Below are 7316 nucleotides of genomic sequence, written 5' to 3' on the forward strand. Positions count from 1 at the left end.
AAGCTATTTGTGCATCAAATTGCTTTTATATCCATGAATTTATACGTTGAATATCTAATAACTCGTGAGTCGCATAAAACAAAAATAAAACTTAACCAAAAATAAAATCAGTATTGCAGTTAACCCCACTAACTACTGTTGGAATTCTCTACGTAATTTGCACAGAAAATCAATGATTTTACCTATTTATTTTTCTTCTCTACACCGAGTTTTGTATAGACAAAAGCATAAGATTACTTAATACGATGCAATATACGGACTCCACCGGAAGTGAGCAGTATAAATCGGTATATAAGCTTGAAAATTAAAATAAATAAACCTAACAGTAACTCCACGTTACGTTTCACTTCCTTTGTTCTAATAACACTCTCATAATATACTCTCTAACCCCTTAAACCGTCACATGAGAAAGGTGATCACTAATAGTATAAATGAGTGAAGGTTCTTTTATTGTATATTAAAATGTGTTTAGCGCTAGCACTCCTAAAGTTAATGTTTTATTTCACCTTCTCCTTATAAGAACGTTTGCAGATAACCAGATTACCTACGTGCCTGACAACGCCTTTCAAAACAACCCACAGCTGACCCTGTTAAAAATGGGAGGAAACCCTATTGTGGACGTAGGAAGACATGCTTTCTCTAACCTTCCGGGCTTAAAAAAACTGTAAGAAACCGTTTGTTCATGTACCGGTAATATATTTACTTACAAATATATATATACAGTAAACTCATTCATAACTTTTAGATATAAATGGTTGAATTAATGAGATTTCGTCGCTCTGATTAGTAATTAAATACTGGTGATGGTTGTGCTAAAACTTGAGATATCTGTTTAAGTTGAAAATAACAAGTGTAAAAAAATAAGTAAATACACATATGATGGTTTTATGCATATTTATAGTTGTTAAAGGATGTTGTTGGGCTTATAGTTTAGTTTGTTTGTTTTTTATTTACTTTATATAATAATTACCAATGATAAATTCCTTCAAAGCGATGACGTTATTATAACAATTTGACGAAACAAACGTTGGTTAACTTGCCCTGCTAAACATATTCTGTAGTCCCACGTTGAAATATGCTAAATGAAGAATAAAAACCAATGTTTCTTCGTCGATCATAAGGCAAAAATAGCTCAGCTTCCAGTTCTATTTTTGTCAACCGACTGTGTGGTGTCTGTAAAACTAGTGTTGTCAGAAATAACATGACAAACAAGCTATAAATCTTCCATATAACACGTGTGTTATACTGAAAGTTAAATCAACCGACGTTGTGATGTCTGTGTTGTCAGATATAACAAAACAAATTTGTTATTCTACAACAAAGCTGTTTTATACTGAAAGTTAACAATAAGACAGGTGGCGTTTGATTTAGAAAAAAAATTAGCAGTATGAACTCTCAGTTTCCTTCAAATAAATTTCTGATTTGAAATGAATTGATGAATATTTCAATTCACAACTATGTCGAAGAAGATCGACAGTTTCACATATTGTTTTCTAATTGCCACGTTGATACATATATTATTATTTTAACTTCGAACTTTTATTTAAGTTCTGTTTGATGTTTAGTTTACCAAATTATTCTCTATGACAGTGTAAAGTTTCAAATGGTTTAAACCTTCTAAATAAGAAATATATATATATATAACAGAATTCTAAACACACACACAGCTCATGAAATTACAGGTTTTCCTTTTATAAAAGCGCTCGTTGATAGCCGTACACATAATCTAGAAACAATATAGACATTAATAATAATTTAACATTGACTTCACAGCTTGATAGTTACCATGGATCCGAATAACATGGAGAGGATTCACTTTAATGAAGTTTACACTAATGACGTCTGGTGAGCATATTGGGATTATACTATATTCTGGTTTATCTGCCTTCCTTCCACGTTGTACACTTGGACGGACATTAGTTCAGTCAGTTAATTCTATGTATAACATATCATGAGAGAGAGAAATAATTTTATCCATTACTTTGTCAGAGTTTGACTGTGTTAATGAACTAGGTAATGATTTAAATTTAATTATACGTAAATATAACAACTAATGCCATTAATGTCATCAATGCTTTGTTCCGTCCGTTGTTTAAGTTTGAGGAGAACAAGATAACCGATATTAGGTTCTGTACATTTCAACATTAATGTTACACTTCCGTAAAACATCATTATTCGATATTTAAATGGATTTGATATGAAAAGTTGTGTCTGGCCTAATGCTACAGTTAACGAATGTGGATATAGACAGAGTCAGAGGTATATTTTGAATCTACATTAACATTGTTTCACTTATACGAAATATAAACTAATCTCTATATTTAATTGTTTCAACGTGTTCTCCAAAAAAGTACGAAACGATAACGTGGTTTGAGAAACCGTTTGCACCAAACGATTTTTTATATAATTGATTTTACAGTTTTGTAAAGATAAGTTCTGGAAAAAAATCTTTATTGAACTCTAAATACGAAAGTACAAAAAAAAAGCGAATATTCAATTGGAGTAGATTATATTTAGCGTTATAAAATTAATCATTGTCCTGGTTAATGGCCTAATCTGTCATCAAGGTTTGGTTATTAATTAGTTACCAATTTTTTATTACTAGATACTAATAATTGATTAGTTTATATTCTACGTTTCGGCTGATAATCTGTTGAAAAGTTCAAGCCTTGCATGGCCAGGTGATTAGGGCGTTTGACTCGCAATTTGAGGGTCGCGGTGGGTGGTGATGATTAGCTATCTTTCCTCTAGACTTTCACTGCTAAATTAGGGACGACTAGCGAAGATAGTCCTAGTGTAGCTTTGCGCAAAATTCAAAAACAAACTATCAGAGAAGTCCAGAGAACTATGTTGTCACCCGAAACGAGTACACTAATATTTCTAACAAGTTGATCCAGAATTGAAATGTTGCAATTAACAACATAAATCTAGTGAGTAGTTAGCATCTATTATAAAAAAGGTAGCTAATTAATAATTAGAATTAGCTGATCGATTAGTTTTCCGCAATTAACCACGACAATGATATCCATAGCTAGCCACAAACTTGCCATAAGTACCTTAAAATTAAACATTAAAAATTTTGATAATACATTTGTTGACTACACACTTGACGTAATTTGTTTTCCAGATTTCTCAGAGAAGTTCACAAGCTGAAGGAGTTTCCTGATCTAAGCGGTACCACAGCGTTAGAACATCTTCTGTTAAACAGGGGCCTTCTGCAGAGTGTACCGTCGAGATTTTGTACCCAGACACCCAATTTGAAAAGCCTGTAAGGGATTAGGAAGAATTGAAAATTATATCCAGTATAATTTTTCAAGTTTCCATAGATCATCATGATTTATTTAATAATATCAATAACATCCTGCAGTTTCATTCGTGTTCATTTATCAAACCCAATGAAAAAAAAATATATACCAAAATTGAAAAGCTATATAGAGAGACAGATAAAGGAATGTACTTTCTTTGTGCAGGTGCTCACAAGAAATGGCGACCTTTTTTTTTTGGCAGATGTTTGTCCTATTTGCAATGTTGTCCGACATTTTACCATAAATTCTCCCAAAATACAGCCCTGCGCATTCAATTCTTAATCTTAGTATTCTCCACCGATGGCTCGGTCCAGAAGCCAGACAAAATTAATCGAACTCCTCTTTATTGAGCGCATTTACACAATGATTAACTTTCAAACTTGCAGGCTTTTGAAGCCAAGATTCGGGATTTAACCCCTAAAGTAGGCACAGTGCATTATGTAGCTTTGCGCTTAAAAAAAAGAACAAAGATCCTTTTTTTTCTGGATTTCTGTAAGGTTTCTTATTATTTTAATGTCTTATAAAAGTTTCTGCTTCAATACGGTTAAGTAGGCGACATCTAAGTAGATTAAGTTTGCAATTATGTAATTTTTTGTATCTTTTAGTTGCTTTGAGATGTAACGAAATGAGTTAATGCAAATACATGTATATATTCTTTCAGCAATCTGAAATCTAATCGACTTTCAAAGCTTCCGGAACTGGTAAATTGTACAAAACTTCGTCTTTTGTAAGTACGAATCTCATTTTCTGTGTTCTAAAGTTTTAGATATAATGAAAAATTCACTAACAGGTCAGTTTTTGCGATGTTTGAATTCTTATTGCTGTTTACTAACTTCGAGTTGTTTCTTTATCCAAATGGTTGTTACCAGTAGCTATAATTATTAACTTACGTGTAGATAATTCTAAACTCTAACTTATTCTGAGCGACTTGGAACGATACTCTATTGATAAATAGCCGCAGGGTGACTCGGCGACAAGTCTCATGGCTTACCACTCTAAAATTCAGGTTTCGATACTCGCAGAGCACAGAGAGCCAATTGTGCAGTTTTGTGCTTAATAACAAACAAACAAATAAAATTGATAAATAAGTTAAATATAATCGTGTACCAATTTCTATTTGCTGCGCTTTTTTTTTTATTCCTGTAAACTCCCAGTGGAGCATAGGGCCGCAACAACACCTCGCCAACGGAAGGTGTTGTTTGCAGTTACTTGTAGCAGGTTGGTTTTTACGGGGTGGAGTTGCTAGCCCCGCGCCCAACCCTCCCTCTTTCTCATCCTGGACTTGGGACCAGGCAAAGGCGGAGGTTGGCATGTTTGGTGTGACGGGGATTCGAACCCGCGACCCTCAGATTACGAGTCGAGCGCCCTAACCACCTGGCCATGCCGGGCCCTTGCTGCGCTTTATTGAGCTAAATTTAAACAAATTAAAGAAGATAGACTATTCCTGATATTTTTCAATTTTTATTAACGTACATGTGGTCAACTTCTACAGTTTGGATTCGCAGATCTTGCTAGCCATCAACGCGGATGACTGGATGGTCACTTAGAGAAAACTATAATCAAAGTGAAACATTTTGTTGTTATAGTTGGGTGGCTGATAAGTAAAAACTCATTTCTCTTGTCCTTTAGAGATCTCAGTTATAATCATATTCAGTCCTTAGAAGATTCACCGTTCAGAAGCCAGACAAAACTAATCGATCTCTCCCTTGGAAATAACTTTATTGAGCGCATTTACAACTCTTCTTTTTTAGGCTTAAAGGATCTGCAAGTGATGTAAGTATTAGGAGTTTTGTAATTTTATTTCTGGTTGAATTTTGGGACCGTTATTTGCATATATTATTACTAGACTTATAGAATTACAAGTAGAATTTGTCACCTGATCTAAAACGCGCCACACTTCTCTAATTTGATTAAAAAGCAATATAAAATATTTTTTATTATTATCTTGAAATAAAATGTTTCTCTTGATTAGTATACTGGAATGGACGGCAACTGCCTGTTATAAAAAAAAAAACAAGTATAGCGGACCTGAAGACGGAAACTTCCTCTACACTTGTTATTTTTACAACAGGCAGTTGCCGTCCATTCCAGTATACTGATCATGAATTCTCTGCCTAAGCAATCTACTTCTCTTGTTTAGTTGATTGAAAGATTGACTTTTTTTTCTAGCTTTGTTGGTCAAATAGCAATAAAGCATTAACTTTGTTTATAAGTATTGTTACCCACGATATTCTTGGGCCTTTGTTAGAGTTACCATTACAAGCTGCTACAAACCGTCCCCCTGTTTGATCAGCATTAAGTTTAAGAACTTACAACTCTAAAGTCTGGGATTCTATTCCCCGCAGTAAACACAACAGATAGCCCATTGTGGCTTTGGTCTGAAAAACAAACACAAACAAACAAAAACTACAGAACAGAGTCGTGAAGTTCAACAACATGAACGCTACAACCATTGGACGACCATCAACGATTTTTCTGTAAATTTCCAGTGAATCTTCAGCAGTTTAATATTAATACCAAAGCCAGAAATAAGCGGGAATAACGCATAAAAAATGACGAACTCTGACCAAAAACAGACTAAAACAAAGGCCCATTGACAACTTTAGTTCAGCGAACTAGCTTTATTTAAAGAGAAAACTTTGATAACGAAATGATTACTTCTGTTTGTTTGTTGTTGTTGTTTTTTTAAGTGTGTTAGAGAAAAATAATTCTGTGGTTATTAAGACAACTTTTAAAGACTCTTCATACAAATGTTGTTCATATCCAACTTTCATGCTAATTGTTGGACCAAATTCATCAGGAACTTTAAACAGATAATTAGATCGCAGAATAAATTATGAAACTTTAGACTATCACTGTCACCAATAGGCCTGAAATATGTGGTTATAATCAAGTAAACTGCAGATATTTTTGTTTTGTTTTTCCATATTTCCCTTAACGGATTCAAAATCACAGGTGTGTAAGAATAGCATTTTAGATCTATCTTTTATCTCCTACATATCGCCACCCAAAAGGCCTTTCGATCAACACGAAAACTCGTCAGTTGGGCCCGACGATGAGGGATAAAAGATTTGCTGAAACTCTTTATTTATATATATATATGCAGCGCTAATACTTTAAAAGTTACGGTTTAAACGCAGAAAATGAACAGTTAGAACATTAGTTTCCATCTGGTTATTCTGTTTTGTTTTAAAATGAATGAAAAACAGTTGGACTTATCTCTTCTCCGTTTTTAGTTTCAGTTTTCTTTTGATTATTCATCTGTTGAGCTATGATATTTCTTACAAAATAATTTCTTGGAGAAAGAAACAAATGGCCGTTTATGATGAATAATTTGCGGGTATTCCCACCATTCTTATGTTAACAACTCTTTTCGAAACTAATTAATATGTTTGATCCAGTGGAAAGGTGTATTAGTGCTGCAATACCTTCTGGTAGCATAAAATGCCAAAGTCATCATGGAATAAATCGTTGTTGATTTTATCTCGATTAAACCTATTTCATCCTACAGCGTTACACGTTCCTAATGAACTGCAGGACTCAAGTCAGACAATCTTTAGAAACTATTTTAAATATTCAATGCTGCTTTGATATCACAAAGTGTCTGTTTGTATTGCAAAGCTGCTAAGACTAGCTGCTGCTGACCTTAATTTTGAATTAACAACCAGAGGGAAGGCAGCCAGTTACAGCACCCTACAAACCAATTATCTACGTTAAGGGATTCACTGTCAATGATATAATGCACCCACAACTTAAAGTGGGTGAGATACAGTGCAGTGTCGCACGGGATCGAATCCGGCTCGCCAACACCGAAATTCAAAGCTTTACCATATGTCATATTGAACAAAAAATGTGTGTGTGTATATATATATATATATATATATATATATATATATATATATATATATATGTACTACAAACAAAAAGAAAAAGAAATAACTACTAAACTAAATAATAATAAGTAAAGTAAACGTAAGTAATAACGTAGTTAGTTAGTAAGTTAAAGTTAAA

At 33.6% G+C, this 7316-nt stretch overlaps 1 pseudogene; it reads left to right on the forward strand.

The window, feature by feature from the left end:
• The window catches only part of LOC106459291, a 98192-nt pseudogene that overhangs the window by 78165 nt on the left and 12711 nt on the right, over positions 1 to 7316 (forward strand).

The sequence above is a fragment of the Limulus polyphemus genome, unplaced genomic scaffold (genome assembly GCF_000517525.1).
Source record: "Limulus polyphemus unplaced genomic scaffold, Limulus_polyphemus-2.1.2 Scaffold588, whole genome shotgun sequence".
NCBI classification, from domain to species: Eukaryota; Metazoa; Arthropoda; class Merostomata; order Xiphosura; family Limulidae; genus Limulus; species Limulus polyphemus.